The sequence below is a fragment of the Dasypus novemcinctus genome, chromosome 8 (genome assembly GCF_030445035.2).
Source record: "Dasypus novemcinctus isolate mDasNov1 chromosome 8, mDasNov1.1.hap2, whole genome shotgun sequence".
Taxonomy (NCBI): Eukaryota; Metazoa; Chordata; class Mammalia; order Cingulata; family Dasypodidae; genus Dasypus; species Dasypus novemcinctus.
The window spans coordinates 113,361,255-113,377,409 of record NC_080680.1 but is presented as its reverse complement, the minus strand read 5'-3'; the positions used below and the strand labels follow the sequence as shown (position 1 = coordinate 113,377,409).

Here is a 16,155-nt window from a genome sequence, read left to right as displayed (position 1 = left end):
TTTAAGAAATCTTGTCTACTCCAAGTTACAATCTCTTATATTTTCTTATAGAAGCTTTCCTGTTTTACCCTTGACATTAATATCTATCATCCGTCAGAATTGATTTTTTTTTTTAGGATAGATATCTTTTTTTTTAATTGTATTTTTTTGAAGATACATAGATCACAAAAAATGTTACATTAAAAAATATAAGAACAGCCTTCATGTTACTCAAATGTGGCCAGTCTTGAAGCCAAACTCAGCATGTAAATGCAATGCCTTCCCCCCAGCGTGGGACATGACACCCGGGGATGAGCCTCCCTGGCACCGAGGGATCACTATCAACTACCAACTGATGATGCAACTGGAGAATGACCTTGAATGGAAGGTTCAATGCGGATCAGCAGAATATCCCTGTCTACATAAAATAACATGACTTTAAAATGCTGTTTGACCTAATCTAAGGGGTAAATGGAAAGGAGAAATGAGTTTATATGACTAAGAGTCTCTAAAAAAGAGTCTGGAGGCTGTCAGAAGGATTGCCCTTATGCACAACTGAGCAGAGTCTAAGAGACAGATAAAGTAGATACAACCCCCAGGTATTGGTTCCTTTGAGGGCTAAAGAGGCCCATGGGTGCTATGGTCATGGCAGATGGGGTTCACTGCCGTGTCAGATGGCCCTTCTTTGGAGCTGGTGTTTATGCGTGATGAATCTGGACTCAGATGGGATCTCTCTTAAGACTTTCATGCAACTGTGCTGGAGTTGTAGTTGGGGTCGGTGTTTAAGATATATTTAGGGGATCTGAATCTCTGGACTGACAATGTGATAGCCAGGCCCTGAGCCTCAACAGACTCCAGCACCTACAATCTGATTTATTGGACTCACCTCACTCAGCTAAGATGGAGTTGAAGAAGGACAACCACCACAACATGGAGCCTAGAGTGCCTACAACTGAAAGCGAGAGGATTGCATCCAGTATCCATGAGGAATCTGAGCCTCCTCTTGACATAGAGGTGCAATGGACACAACCAATCCAATGTCCACAGAGAAAAGGTGGCATTGGAGTGGGAAAAGTGGACATGGTGGACGATGGGTATGGGGAATGGCAGGAAGAGACGAGATGTGGAGGCGTCTTAGGGACTTGGAGCTGCCCTGGATGGTGCTTCAGGGGCAATCACCGGACATTGTAAATCCTCACAGGGCCGACTGGATGGAATGGGGGAGAGTATGGGCCATGATTTGGACCATTGACCATGAGGTGCAGAGGTGCCCAGAGACGTACTTACCAAATGCAATGGATGTGTCATGATGATGGGAATGAGTGTTGCTGGGGGGGGAGTGGTGGGGTGGGGGTGGTGGGGTTGAAGGGGTCCTCATATATATTTTTTTAATGTAATATTTTTACAAAATCAATTAAAAAAATAAATTTAAAAAAGAAAAAGAAATATAAGAGGTTCCCATATATCCCACACTCCCCCCCCCCAATCTGGAATTGATTTTAATGTGATTGAGATTTTTGTTCATGTGTCTATCTTATTGATCCAGCACCATTTATTGAAAAGGTCATCCTTTCCCCCTTGGCATTGAAGCGACACCTATGTCACAAATCAGTTAACATATTATGAATCTGCTTTTGGATTCTCTCTTCTGATCCCTTGGTCTATTTGTGCCAAACTCACATTGTCTTCATTACTGTAGTTTTTATAATATGTGGTTATATAAGAAGTCAAGCTTTGCTCTTCGACACCATCTTGGCTTTATTTTGGCCCTTTGTGCTTTCATCTGAATTTTAGAATAAGCTTGTCAGTTTCTACAATCACCTGGAAAATTCACTATTGGTGAACAATTCCACCCTACTCCTAGGAAATAGTCAACAGAGAGAAATACACAAGAATGTTCAATGCTGCTCTAATCCCAAGACAAGCCAAATATGCATCAGCATGGTACAGTCATGGAGTGGAGTGCTACACAGCGGCAGGGATGAATTAATCAGTGCTACCCGGAACAGCAGGTTAAATCTTCCATACAAGGTTTAATGAGATCAGCCTAGATGAGAGAGCGTTCAAGCTGTGCTCATCTAGGCTGTAAAACGTCAGGGACATCATCACATTTGTGGAGGAGGGGTCAGGGTGCAGGGCTTCTGGGGGTGCTGGCGATATCCTTCCTGCGCTTTGTGAAAATTCCTTGGGCTCTAACAGTTATGAAGTGTGCCTTTCTGCCTGGGTCTTACACTTCAATAAAAAGTCAGCTTAAAAATGAACTCACTGCCACAACAGAATAAGGCTTACTCTGTGGAGGGAACTTTGTCCTCCGCCTGTGTTGGGGGTAGCTATCTGGACGAATATGAATACAATGGGTTACTGCCTTGGGGAAATTTGGGGTTGAGTAGGAGGGAAGGATGGAGGTATAAGTCTAGACATTTTTACAAAGCATTGTGGGAGCAAAGAGACTTCTCAGTTTGCCTTGCCTGGAGTTGGGGAAGTTGTGTTGGGTATTGTGCTAAGTAGGATTTCCAGGGGCCAAGTTAGTAGTGTTTGTTTGTTTTTCCTTTCTTTTTTTTTTTTTTTCAAAGATACATAGATCACAAAAACTGTTACATTAAAAATAGTTTTATTTTGTTGTTTGTTTGTTTAAATGTTTATTTTACTGACTTATTTCTTCCTCACCTTGTTGTTTGTGCTCGCTGTCTGGCCACTGTGTCTGTTCGTTGTGTGCTCTCTAAGTCTGCTTGTCTTCTTTTTAGGAGGCATCGGACCCGAACCTGGGACCTCCCATGTTGGAGGGAGGTGCCCAATTGCTTGAGCTACACCAGTGCCCTTCTTGTTATGTCTCTCATTGTGTTTCCTTTTGTGTCTCCTCGTTGTGTCATCTTTTGCATCAGCTGGCCACTCCAGCTTGCCGTCTTGCTCATCTTCTTTAAGAGACACCGGGAACGGAAACTCATGTGGTAGGTGGGCACCCAGCTTCTTGAGCCATATCCCCTTCCCCAAGTTAGTGTTTTTGAGGCCAGAAAATAGAAAGATATGAAACTAATATGCTAAATTTTATTTGAAACAAGGTTAAAGTTTAATTTAAACCCTGACTAGTTTCCCAGGAACTCTGGCAGGTAGGGGGTGTGTTGTAATCTGGGATGACAGATGAAAACACCAAATTCTGTAATAGGAATCAATGGATCCCTTTATCTTCTATTTTCTGGTACACTGAACAAGTTTCTAACTAAGGTCACTGGGTAAACGTGTTTCACAAATGTCATCGAATGCAAAATGCAGATAAAGTAGTAAAAACAAACAAACCAAAAAAGCCCTACAAAACACAAAACAAAAACAACCAAGTTTCTCTGGGGAGTAAAGAATTGCAAATAAGAGAGATGTACCCATAGATAAAGCAGAATTTTCTGCCAGAAGGACCAAATAATCTGGAAGAAATTTTCTGGAGTAAGAATGCACCCAACTTAGACCTCTTAGCTTAATTCAGGCCTTCTGGAACCCGCATCGTCATGAAGGGTAGTTTGATTGCTTCCTTAGAAATGTAAACCAACTTGATTCCACCAAATGTCCCTCTGAATTAGGCAGGGAAGGACTCGGTAATTTATGCAATGCAGGCTGGTAGGCTACAGATGGAACTAACTGCTGTTTCAAAGCCACTTTGTCGCAAGGCTTCTCAGTCCCTTGGAAAAAGTGTGTAATGGAAGGGCTCTGAGATGGATGGAGAGAAGGGCTCCTTATCTTCAGAGCTGGGTCATTTACTGGCTCTGTGACCTTGGGATGAAAGACACTTCATGACTTCCCTGTGCCTCAGTTTCCTTTTTTGGAAAAATGAGGATAACATTCACCTTGACGTCGTACTCTGAGAGTGAACTTTATTATATATTCAAATTGCTTAGTCCAGAGTCTGGCACAGAACAGGCCCTAACTCAATAATCATAATATTATTTTCACAATGCTTTCTGGCTGATGTCATGTTGGAGAATAAATGCAGCACTGAGCATCTTCTTTTCTAGGTCACCGTGTCCAGCAGTTAGAGAGTTGCGCCAAATTGCATGTGCACTGGGAGCCAGGCTCAGTTCTCAGAAAAACAATGGAAAATGGGCAATTAGGCTAGAGCAGTATCAACCGATTGATAATCTGTCTGTACTACTAGCCTTGAAAACTCTGTGTAGTGTGTTTCAAACTCTTTTTAAAAAACTAACATTTAAAAAAACATATTTTGTGTTATATCAGTACGTCTTTATACATTAATAAAAGTGTCACAAAACTTATGCAACTGGATATTTCATATTCTAAACTATTTCACAATGCTAATCCCCACCCCCCAAATTGTTGTTTGCAACCCACTGTACTGATTACATTACCTGTGAAAGGGTCAAAACTTGCACTTTGAAAAACACTGCTCTCACTCAGCACCGCAGAATGTATAAAAGGAAATAGAGGAAACGGACTTTGGCCCAGTGGTTAGGGCGTCCGTCTACCATATGGGAGGTCCGCGGTTCAAACCCCGGGCCGCCTTGACCCGTGTGGAGCTGGCCATGTGCAGCGCTGATGTGCGCAAGGAGTGCCGTGCCACGCAAGGGTGTCCCCCGCGTGGGGGAGCCCCACGCGCAAGGAGTGCGCCCGTGAGGAAAGCCGCCCAGCGTGAAAAGAAAGAGCAGCCTGCCCAGGAATGGCGCCGCCCACACTTCCCGTGCCGCTGACGACAACAGAAGCGGACAAAGAAACAAGACGCAGCAAACAGACACCAAGAACAGACAACCAGGGGAGGGGGGGAAATTAAATAAAAATAAATAAAAATCTTTAAAAAATAAAATAAAATAAAATAAAAGGAAATAGAGACACAGAGAGGGGGAAAGAAGTTGCTTAAGGAGAGTGATAGCAAAGGACTCAACCTGGATCCATGGACCCCAAGACTCTGGCTATTTCCAAAAATCACTGCAGAGAGACATACCCGCAGTTTCACTCAAAAACAGCAACCCTGCTAACCCGGAGAGGCTAGAGGGGACATTTCTTTTTTAATTATAAAAGAGTCCACAGAGGATCTTAGGCACAACCATTTCTAGGGCTGGATCATTGCTCAAAGGAGGCCCTAAAATATTTCTTTCCTGGAGCCAGAGACTTGCCTTCACCTGCCAGACGCAGGCTGAAGCTGCATGCCCGCCAGGTAGCCTCCGCAGCTGTCCAAGTCGTGGTCAGAAGAACCAGCTTGTTTTTCTTGAGGAATTGAGTGGTTCAAGAGCTTGTCCTTTCTGCAAACAGAAAGGGGGCTTGCCCTGGCAGGAAGCAGGTTCCCAACCTGCCCCCAGGCCCGGACATTGCGGTGCTAGAAAAAGGATGCCAGACTTCAAGGAGCAACCCTGCAGGGAGAGTTCCCTAGGGGCGACTTCCGGTCAGCTTCCTGCATGGGCTGCTTGACTGTGGATTTCCCTGTGGGTGGCTCTTTCACCTCGACAGGAGGGGAAGGGAGCGTCTGAATCCCAACTCTCTGCTCCGGGATAAGGCAGTGCTGCTTCGTCTCGCTTTCCTCATTCTGCTTTGTGTGGATTACTCCCATTCTAGTCCTAGCTTCCCTCTGTGACACACACTCGGAATCTTGCTCCTTCTGATACCACAGCCAGGACTTGGCTCGGTTAATGGGGGTTGAATCAAAGTGAGCTGCCAGATCCCCCAGGAATGTTTCCCTTGACTTTTTTTTGTCTTTTGGTTTTGTTCAGGGAAGGGCGTGGATTTTCGCCCTCATGGCAGTGCCCATTCCACGTAAGAAGCCGGGTGTCCCCAGCCGGCGGTATCCAGAGCTCCACAGGGCTAAGGTCTCTGAGGCTGAACACGCAGGCTTCTGCTGTGGCGGGGGTTCTTGGGCCAAGTGCTCCCTGCACCTTGGCCGTGGCCGCCACCTGCTAAAACTCCCGAAACGGGCTAAAACTCCTGAAATTCTGCTCTTTTCGGTCAGCGGGGAGCTGGACACCGCTGATCCGCCACTAACTGCCCATCAGCCGTGACTGACGTTTAGCCATCTGTTCTTTCATTCTCAAATATTATTGGGGGCCTCGTCAGCATGCCTTTGTGGGAGACACAAGAGGCAAACGGGACAGGCAAGGTCCCCGGCCTGATGGTATTTCTATTCTAGAGACGGAAAGACACAGCGATGTGTGAACAGATGAGGTCAGTTTAGACAGTGTACTAATGCTATGACGAAAAAAAGGCTAATGAGCTAGAGGGACTTGGGGGTCAGGAAGGCCACGGAGCAGAGGCCTGAGTGCTCAGCGTGGGGCCCTCTGGGGTGAGGCAGGGGAGGGCCAGGAGGACGGCTGGCCCGGGCAGCTGGAGGGTGGCAACGTGGGGGAGAGAGGCGAGTGGAGCCCTTCCTCAAGCACTTCTGGTCACGTGGGTGCCTTTAGGCCCCGGTCAGGAGCACAAGGTGCATTTGGAATGCGGCAAGAAGCTATAACTGCAGCAGCTTTCTGATTTTTCTCCCTACAGCCTGCAGTTCCTTTCTCCACCTCCCTAAGACACCTTAAGGTGTCCTCAGAGCCAGCTGCCACTACACCTCAGAGCAAGGTTTGACTCTTCTTTTTAAATGAAAACAAAACACAACAGTATCTATCCCTTGTGCAAACAACATTAGAGGAAGGGCCCAAGAAAAGAAAAACCAGGAAGTGGATTTGGCCCAATGGATAGGGCGTCTGCCTACCACATGGGAGGTCCAGGGTTCAAACCCCAGGCCTCCTGATCCATGTGGTGAGCTGGCCCACGTGCAGCGCTGATGCAGGCAAGGAGTGCTGTGCCACACAGGGGTATCCCTGAGTAGGGGAGCCCCATGCGCAAGGAGTGCCCCCTGTAAGGAGAGCTGCTCAGTGCGAAAAAAGTGCAGCCTGCCCAGGAGTGGTGCCGCACAGACAGAGAGCTGATGCAGCAAGGTGATGCAACAAAAAGAGACACAGATTCCCAGTCCCGCTGACAAAAATACAAGCGGACACAGAACACACAGCAAATGGACACAGAGAGCAGACAATGGGGGGGGGGGGGGGCAGGCGGGGGACGACACGGGGAAGGGGAAAGAAATAAATTTTTAAAAAATCTTAAAAAAAAAAAAGGAAAGCTATCACTTCCCTCTCCGTACACTAACTAGCAATGCAATTCTCTTGTCTCTTGGCTTCCAGCTAATGTTTCAGTTCTCGTCAATGTACATAGTTTTTATCTATTTTGTTGGGTGGGAATGCCACAAGGTTTGGACCAGGTAATACATTTACTGCCTCCCTCCATTCCTTCCTCCATCTCACCCACCTAGGGAAGGTACGGCTGGGTCCTGGGCACTGGGCTAATTGTCCTAATTGCATTAACTCCTGTAATCAACCTGACCCTGTCAGGTGGGTGCTATTATTATTCCCATTTTACAGAAGAAAAACCTGAGCCTCACAAAGATTAAATACATTGCTCAAGATTATGCCACTTGTTGCCAGCAGTGACACAGCCAGTTTTCAAATCTGAGATCCCCCAAGGTCTGGGCTGACACTGATCCAGCCCCCTCTGTGGTCCCCTCATTCACAGCGGGCATCCTAAAACGTGGTTCTTTTCTCAAGAAACTTTTGCCCCTGCCAAGAAACAGGCTGTCACATTTATTTCAGTTACTGTAAATGCTGCTGACCGGTAATGTGTTCAACTTTGCAGACTAAGTCTTTAACAAAGGCTTTCAGATAGATGGCCTTCCTTGATGCTCACGCAATTACGGTGGGGTGTGTGTGTGTGTGGGGGGCTCTCAGTTTCCCCAGTTCACAGCGTAGGGGGAAGGCTCAGGCACCGGCAGGAACCAACCCAAGTCCGTCCAGATTGCAGGGTTCTTTGGCTGCCAGACCAGGAAGCTGCAAAAGGGAGTGTGGAGTGGCGGGTGGCTCATGTTCTCTATCTGTAGATAGTAAAATTCATCATCCTTGTCCATGGAGCTTCCTGAGGTTGACATTATGTCAGGAGAGGGAGTGGGAACAAATGTCCTAGAGTCACTTCTGCATAAAGAGAAGCTGCTATCCAGCGCCCCAAGACTTGCCCCGACTCCCGACTTTGAGAAGCTCCCAGCAAGAACCACTCCATGGCACCTTGCAGCAGCGGTTCCAGCTCACAAAAGGCTTCGTCTATCACATCAGCGGCCGGAGCAGGGCCCGTCCTGTAGCCGGGGGTTGGCAGAGCTGGGAGCTGGCACTGTCCGAGAGGAACTGAAGTTCAGTGCATGCTTTTTCCACTACCCCGTGGCCTCCTTTTTTATTTTATTTTAAAAAAATAGATCTGAAACCCGCAGCAGCTCTAAAATCGCGTGTTTACTGCAGCCCCCCACCTCACAGGTCTGTTTTCCAGGCAGCTCTGAGCATCTGGCAAATGGCAGAATCTCGCCCCGTGGCAGCTGGGGACCGGGGCGTGAAACGTTTACCCGGTTATTGACATAATGGGTCTGGGTGTTTGTGTAGGCATGGGCAGTTATAGATTGCCTTTTAACACTGTTTTGAAAGGAAAATAAATGTGACAATAAGCCCGAAATGGCTCTAATAGAATGTCAAGAATAAGCAATACTTGGGCACGATAAGCTGAAGTCTCGGGGTGGCGAGCCAGGGGCTCTGCCCGAGGGCTTGGGGGGTGAGGGGGAATTCAAGAGGTCTTGGAGGAGGAGCTGGAGGAAGGGCCGGGGCAGGTGTGTGCAGGGGGAACAGGGCAGAGGCTGGTGGAGGGGTGAGAACTCTGGAGTCCGGCAGCCCTGGTGCCGCATTAGGTGGGTGGGCGATTTCACACCAGACACGGGATTCCCGGGTGCTGCAAACAGGAGCAGCGGCCACTTCAGTCCATGGGCTCGCTCCCAGGAGTGCAATCCAGACAAGCCCGAGTGGATGGGGCCAGAGATATGCAAACCTGGAAAGAGACGGAGCAGCTGCGGGACCCAGAGCGAGGCTGTCTGGAATGTTAACGTATCTGAAGGAGGAGGTGTCCATCGAAAGGGGACTTAGTCATTCCTGGAATCTTGGAAAGCAGGAAACTGCAGAGGCTGATGGGGCCACGTCCTGGGAAGGGGAGCGCCCCGTGGACTTACAGTCTTTGTTCGAGGTCCGGGGAGATTTATGGGGCACAACATATTAGTGCGAAACTGCTGGACTTCCAGGGCACGGGACTCTAACCCAGGACCCTCCAGGGCTGTCTTCAGGGAGCACATCTGGGACTGGGGAGACGGGTCGCAGGTAGTGGGGACCCGGGCGCTAGAGGACGTGGAGTGGGGACCCGGGCGCTAGAGGACGTGGAGTGGGGACCCAGTGCTAGAGGACGTGGAGTGGGGACCGAGGGCTAGAGGACGTGGAGTGGGGACCGACGGCTAGAGGACGTGGAGTGGGGACCCGGCGCTAGAGGACGTGGAGTGGGGACCGAGGGCTAGAGGACGTGGAGTGGGGACCGAGGGCTAGAGGACGTGGAGTGGGGACCCGGGCGCTAGAGGACGTGGAGTGGGGACCGAGGGCTAGAGGACGTGGAGTGGGGACCCGGCGCTAGAGGACGTGGAGTGGGGACCCGGGCGCTAGAGGACGTGGAGTGGGGACCCGGCGCTAGAGGACGTGGAGTGGGGACCCGGCGCTAGAGGACGTGGAGTGGGGACCGAGGGCTAGAGGACGTGGAGTGGGGACCCGGCGCTAGAGGACGTGGAATGGGGACCGAGGGCTAGAGGACGTGGAGTGGGGACCCAGTGCTAGAGGACGTGGAGTGGGGACCCGGCGCTAGAGGACGTGGAGTGGGGACCGAGGGCTAGAGGACGTGGAGTGGGGACCCGGCGCTAGAGGACGTGGAGTGGGGACCCGGCGCTAGAGGACGTGGAGTGGGGACCCGGGCGCTAGAGGACGTGGAGTGGGGACCGACGGCTAGAGGACGTGGAGTGGGGACCCGGCGCTAGAGGACGTGGAGTGGGGACCCAGTGCTAGAGGACGTGGAGTGGGGACCCGGCGCTAGAGGACGTGGAGTGGGGAACCGGGCGCTAGAGGACGTGGAGTGGGGACCCGGGTGCTAGAGGACGTGGAGTGGGGACCCAGTGCTAGAGGACGTGGAGTGGGGACCGACGGCTAGAGGACGTGGAGTGGGGACCCAGTGCTAGAGGACGTGGAGTGGGGACCGACGGCTAGAGGACGTGGAGTGGGGACCCAGTGCTAGAGGACGTGGAGTGGGGAACCGGGCGCTAGAGGACGTGGAGTGGGGAACCGGGCGCTAGAGGACGTGGAGTGGGGAACCGGGCGCTAGAGGACGTGGAGTGGGGACCCAGTGCTAGAGGACGTGGAGTGGGGACCGACGGCTAGAGGACGTGGAGTGGGGACCCAGTGCTAGAGGACGTGGAGTGGGGAACCGGGCGCTAGAGGACGTGGAGTGGGGACCGAGGGCTAGAGGACGTGGAGTGGGGAACCGGGCGCTAGAGGACGTGGAGTGGGGACCGACGGCTAGAGGACGTGGAGTGGGGACCGAGGGCTAGAGGACGTGGAGTGGGGACCCGGCGCTAGAGGACGTGGAGTGGGGACCGAGGGCTAGAGGACGTGGAGTGGGGACCCGGCGCTAGAGGACGTGGAGTGGGGACCCGGTGCTAGAGGACGTGGAGTGGGGACCCGGCGCTAGAGGACGTGGAGTGGGGACCGAGGGCTAGAGGACGTGGAGTGGGGACCGAGGGCTAGAGGACGTGGAGTGGGGACCCGGCGCTAGAGGACGTGGAGTGGGGACCGAGGGCTAGAGGACGTGGAGTGGGGACCCGGCGCTAGAGGACGTGGAGTGGGGACCCGGCGCTAGAGGACGTGGAGTGGGGACCCGGCGCTAGAGGACGTGGAGTGGGGACCCGGGTGCTAGAGGACGTGGAGTGGGGACCGAGGGCTAGAGGACGTGGAGTGGGGACCCGGCGCTAGAGGACGTGGAGTGGGGACCGAGGGCTAGTGGACCTGGAATAGGGACCAAGGGCTAGAGGACAGGAGTGAACAACAGATGTCCGAGGTGGGGAGATGAGAATTCAGACCAACACCTGACTGTTGCCACTCTGGATCGTGGCGACCTTGGAGAGAGCCCTTTGGGTGGCAGAGTGGGCCCAGTGCCAGCTGGGGGGCTGGGGGGAGGGGAGGAGAGCGCTGAGGCACAGCTGGGGGGGCTGGTGAAGGGGCACGTGTGTCTTCCTGCAGGGAGGGCCGTGCCTGTGGAGTGTTGGTGGAGGGGGCAGATCCCGTGCTCCGCTGCTGGGGGGGGCATGGTTGGTGGAGAGGCTGCAGGAGGCGCAGGTGGGGGAGGGAGGGGACAGGAGGGGACCCTGCGTCCCTGAGATGTGATTGGGGGTGTGGGCGGAGAACGCAGAGAATGTGGGTCCTCCTGTTGAGAGGGGTGGGGCGTCCTGGGGGGGGGGGGAACGGGCTTCCTGCGGGGCGTGTCGGGGCCCGCGCTCTGGGCGCCCAGCGCCGCGGGCCCCCTCGTTGGGCCCCCACCGCGCGGGGCAAGGGCCCCGCCGTCGCGCAGGCCGCAGTCTCTCCCTGCCCTCTGTGATGCAACCGCGAGCAGGAGTCGCTCAGCTCCGGGCTCCGCCGTCACAATGGAAGCGAGCTTAGCGAGGAGCCCGGGCGCCCGCCGCGCTGTCCTCCCTCCTTGGCCGCCCCCTCCCCCCGCGGCCTTGTCCGCGTCTCGCCCCTCCCGCCCAGGGCAGGCGGGCGCTGAGGTGTCCGAACCCCCCTCTGCTCACAGGTCGGGGCCCAGCTGACGACAGGCGGGCCCCAGGGAGGGCAGGAGGAGCCGCGACGAAGCTCCGGTCCCGGCGGTGTGGACCCCGAGTGGCCGCACTTCCAGGGCCCCGGGGCTGGGGGTGGGAGCTGGCGGGCTCCCCAGCAAGGGGGTGTCAGCGGGGTGAGGGGACTGCTACTCTGGGGCCAGCTCTTAACCTTCAGAAGGAATCTCCATTTGCCTCGTAAACCACCAGCGGGACTCCTCCAAGTGCCAAGGTTCCCCGGCCTTTCCAGTAGGACACGGCTCAGTGGGTGAGCGCCTGCCTCCCACATACGAGGTCCAGGGTTCAATCCCCGGTGCCTCCTAACAAAAGTGAAAAAGAAATGAGGGTGTCGATATCCACATAAACAAGGACAGGAACGCATCCTGGGCCTGAGGACATGGGCCGCTTGGGTGAGCCACTTCCCATGGGAGGCAGCGGGAGGTTGGAAAGGGAATTTTGGGCAGGCGAGAAGCAGAGGATTCAATAAAATGCACCCAGTGCTCTCAGAGCAAGAGGAAGGCTTAGTCCATTGGGGAGCAGAACCCTGGTGACTGGAGCTACTGCTGAGTGGCTATTGGGAGGCTCAGGAAGACTTCTGAGGCAGAGGGAACAGCACAGAGGCAGGGACCAGCATAGAGGCAGGGACCAACATAGGGGCAGGGAACAGCACAGGGGCAGGGAACCACACAGGAGCAGGGAACAGCAGAGAAGCAGGGAACAGCAGGGAATAGGAAGCTGTTTGGAGAAATTGCAAGGAAGTCTAAAGGGCCAGGACCTTCTATACCCTGTATCCCCACACAGGCCTCTTGAAGTAGGGTGGAAGCTGTGAGTCATTTTGGTTCCTTTTCCCTCTTTTCAGGGCTTCCCTGGGTGGTGATTAAGAGCAGATAGGGAGATGAGTAATCCAAGGCACTGAGACAGAGACCAGGAGCCTGGGATGGGCAGAGGCAGTTCTCTTACATGAAAGATCCCACATTCAGTTGCATAAGAGAGAAATAGGAAAGCAGGTTTGCCTGTACCCTCCTTTTCCTCTAGACAGCCTTTCTTCTCCTATTTTGCAGGTCTAGATGAAAGACGCTGCCTAAGGAATCAGTAAAGTGAAAGCAAAATTCATGTTTAAATTTCCTCTCCCAAGTCTCAAGAAAAAAGCCAACAACAAACTCTAGTGGTTTTTAAAAATAATTTTTTAAAAAAAGAGTTTATTATTTATCTCTTCCCACCCCCTTGTTTGTCCTTGCTGAGTCTGTTGTCTTCCTTGTTTCTTTAGGAGGTACTGGGAACTGAACCCTGGACCTCCAATGTGGGAGGGAGGCGCCTAATTGCTTGAGCAACCTCTGTTCCCTGCTTCATCGTGTCTCTCATGTCTTTTCTTCTCGTGTCATCTTGTTGCATCAGCTTGCTGCTCCTGCCTGCCGCATCAGCTCGCTGTCTTCTTTAGGAGGCACCGGAAACCAAACCACAGACCTTCCACGTGGTAGGAGGGAGCTCAATCTTCCCTCTAGGGGTTTTTCATTCTGAAAATGTAGCTAAAATTTTAACATATTACAGGTGGAAAATAGTCCTTTTATTAAAATCCAAACCCTGTTGCCATTTAGGTGGAGCTCCTTCCTGCCTCTTATCCCCGTAAGTTCGGTGTTTGACCCACGTTCACTAAGAGGGCTAAGTAAGGTCCCACGCTTTGGTTCATCTCTATTTCAAAATGTTCCTGCTCTTTGTACACCTAACCCCTCTATTTCTACCCCAGATTTGGAATGTGCCTAATAATCATTTCTCACAGTTAAAATCATCCGTACCATTTCATTAGTTCTGATGACACCAGGCCGGGAAGGTAAGGAAGTCGAGATTACACAGCGAGAAAGCGTTCTGGACCCAGCGTGGCTTGGGGCAACACAGGCTCCATTGCTGGATGCCTTTGGGCTGGGTTTCCTCATCTGGAAGGCAGGAATATCAGACCTTACTTTACAGGCATTTAGGGTGAAATGAAATAGATTTGAAAAATAACTATGTACATTTGGAAAGGAAGAGAGATTTATGATTGAAAGAGGAGCTCAGTGCTTTACCATATATATATATATATATATATATATATATGATGTGTGTGTGTGTATATATCTCACCAAGGTTAAAAAAGTCATATTTAAATGTCCTCCCCCAGGTCTCCTGTCCTGGGCACATGACCACGTTACAGCGTGGTGGTACAGGGCATGGACTGTAGCACCAGGTAGACCACGCTCCAAACCCCAGCACGACCCAGCTTGGCTTAGCGGGTCTGATCCTCAGTTGTTTTTTTTTTGTTTTTTAATCAGTGAAATGAGTCTGATAATACCTGCTTCATGCTGTAGCTGTGAGGATTAATAGTGTGCAGCTTGGCATGATAGAGTGGCACTGGAAGTCTGTAATCCACATATGCCATCCATCATCGCTATCATCATCACCTTCACATCATCAACTCTGTGAAGCCCTTACATTGTTTCAGTTTTTCTCTTCAGTGAGCTTTCTTTGATCACCTTGATGGCTGGTGCTTGTTCTGGCCTTCCTTTACTCCACAAATATTTATGGAGTGCCTGCTATGCGTTAGGCACTGTGGGGCACTGTAAAGTTTTGAATGAAAGCGTATTTGTAGGCAATTGTACTTCTAATGTGAGAAAAGCCCTTTTTCTGCTCTCATAGCCCATCGTCAAGTTTCAGATGCTTTAAAGCAGCAATTAACGCATGTTTAATCCCTTATTGAATTCAGGAGGAAATTGTGATCACATTTAAGAAAATAGTTAGGCATAGTTATCTTCTATCTAACATTAAACAATCCTGTTCTGCTTTTTTTTTCTTTTCAGAAAAGAGATGTGAAGCAGCATAAACTAGAGCCAGTAAAATACGAAAACCAGATCAAGACCATGAAATATAACAAGGCAGTTGATTGATCCAGATACACAAGATAAAAACATCTATTGCAATAATACACAAATTTAGCACTGAGCTTCCTAGCAGAAGAAGTGAAAATGGAAAAAGGATAAGTAAAAAGTCATACTGGACAACAAATACAAGTGAACCTGCCTATCAACAGTACTCCCTGCCCCCGTCTTCAATAGCAAATGGTTATGAGATAAAGATTTAAGGAACATTGAAATGACAAGTCCCCCCCAACCTAGAACTGTTACCAAAAAATAAGCCTGTTCTTCGTGTGGCTATTTTTAAGAAATAACACCAAGACATGACAGGCACCTGGTGAATTAAAGGGTCGGCGTCCTGTTCCTGACAGGCTTTCTGGTGCTCTGTGTCATGGAGCCTTCAGGGGCCTTCATGGCTGCAGAGAGACAGGCTTTGCAATCTTTTGGATTATTTCCTGTTAAGTGTCAGTTGTCTCGTGGGCTTGTGGCAAGGCCTGGCAAGCAGCAAACCGTACATCCAGTTACAGGTCAGCTAGATTATAATTAATGTTGCTGAAAGAGACCAAAGCATGGAGACTAAAAACACTTTTAGGACAAATAAAACTACCTAACTTGTGGATTGAAGAAACTTTCATCTTCCCCAGTGGACAACTTTAAAAATATTTGATAGCAACCAGAAACTTCAAAGACTTTCTTACACCTCTTTTTATGCTTGTTATTTTTGTGATTCATTGTGTGCAATCTATCATTATGGGTGGCTTTGTTCTGATACTAAAAGGACAACTTTCAAAAACATTAAGTTGAAGCGGCAGGCACAGAGTTTCCCGCAAGCCGTAACCACTCACATCAGGAGATCAGGCAGCTGAAAAGTTACGAGTCTACATGAAGACTTTATGTGGGATGCTACGGCCCGAGATTTTCAGATTCCAACTGGACTTGAAAAACCTGCCACATTCCAGGAATAATTTAGTTTGGAAAGCTTGCCAAATGTTTTAAAAGATGGGCCTAAGATACCCAGGAACTCTCTCCTTGGTTAACAGTATTTTTCTGAACTGAAATGAGTCTTCCTTTGCCCATAAATAACCACTCATCAGATATTACTGAGTAGCCGCTCTGGGCCAAGACCAGGCCAGCGGGTGGCTGTGGTGATGGGTGCAAAGGTAAGTCAGCCTCGGGGGGCTGCGGGAGGGCACTGAGGCAGAGGGTGCTGTGCTGACCGCCACCGTGCAGGGTGGCAGCAGGTGTCGTCAGGATCCAGAGGAAGGAGCTCTGTATCCATGCCTGAGCTGGAGAAGACATTCCTGATGTCTTGAAGGCCGAATCTTGAAGCCTAAGTAAGGGTTCCAGGTAGGGAAGAGAGGAAGTACATTCCAAAATGAGAGGACAGCGTGGACCACAGTGCGGAGACATGGAAGGGTGTGATACAAAGAGGGAACAGCAGGGAATCCACCTGGTGTGAATAGAGGGACCAGGGTGATGCGAGGCCAGGCTGGGAACTGGTCAATTCTTTTCTTTACTTTTTCTAAAGATTTATTTTATTTATTTCTCTCCCCTGCATCC

The 16,155-nt window shown here is 50.8% G+C and overlaps 1 long non-coding RNA gene across 4 annotated transcripts in view; it reads left to right on the top strand.

Annotated features, from left to right (window-relative positions):
• LOC101420530 (uncharacterized) overlaps positions 1–16,155 on the top strand; it is a 52,919-nt gene that overhangs the window by 25,778 nt on the left and 10,986 nt on the right. For all 4 annotated transcript variants that reach the window (XR_009186942.2, XR_009186940.1, XR_009186943.1 and 1 more), the window contains one exon: positions 14,542–15,755. This is a non-coding gene — a long non-coding RNA (uncharacterized lncRNA). The remainder of the gene's footprint in view (positions 1–14,541; positions 15,756–16,155) is intronic.